At 50.2% G+C, this 331-nt stretch overlaps 1 protein-coding gene across 1 annotated transcript in view; it reads left to right on the top strand.

Moving 5' to 3' along the window:
* Positions 1-202: 202 nt before the first annotated feature.
* The window catches only part of LOC119594558, a gene marked incomplete in the record, with an annotated part of 9,134 nt that continues 9,005 nt past the window's right edge, over positions 203-331 (top strand). The window contains 1 exon segment of the mRNA XM_037943590.1: positions 203-275.

The following is a 331-nucleotide window of genomic DNA, read 5'->3' as shown; positions in this document are numbered from 1 at the left end:
TTGCTTTGTCCCCGAGCACTATGCTATAACTCCCCTCCTCAAACCTATATAAAAAGAATTGTTATCTCCCTCATAATTCATAGTAGAGCGTGATAAGAGAGAGAGATAAAGTCCAGGGGGAGGGAGGGGGGGAAGAAGGGGAGGGGGAGATAACGATAAGAGATAAGAGGAACAGCAGAGCATCCAATAGTCAAGTAGGACTTCAAGTAAGATTTAGCGGAGCAGATGTGATAGTGTGTGGGTGTCGGTGGCAGTGGGCGGCGGGCGTGCAGTGGGTGAGTGTGAGGGAAAGTTTCATAGGTGGGTGGCAGTGTGGGATGGTGGGGTGGAA

This window comes from Penaeus monodon, chromosome 34, assembly GCF_015228065.2.
Source record: "Penaeus monodon isolate SGIC_2016 chromosome 34, NSTDA_Pmon_1, whole genome shotgun sequence".
Classification (NCBI taxonomy): domain Eukaryota; kingdom Metazoa; phylum Arthropoda; class Malacostraca; order Decapoda; family Penaeidae; genus Penaeus; species Penaeus monodon.
This window is presented reverse-complemented; position numbering and strand designations above follow the sequence as displayed.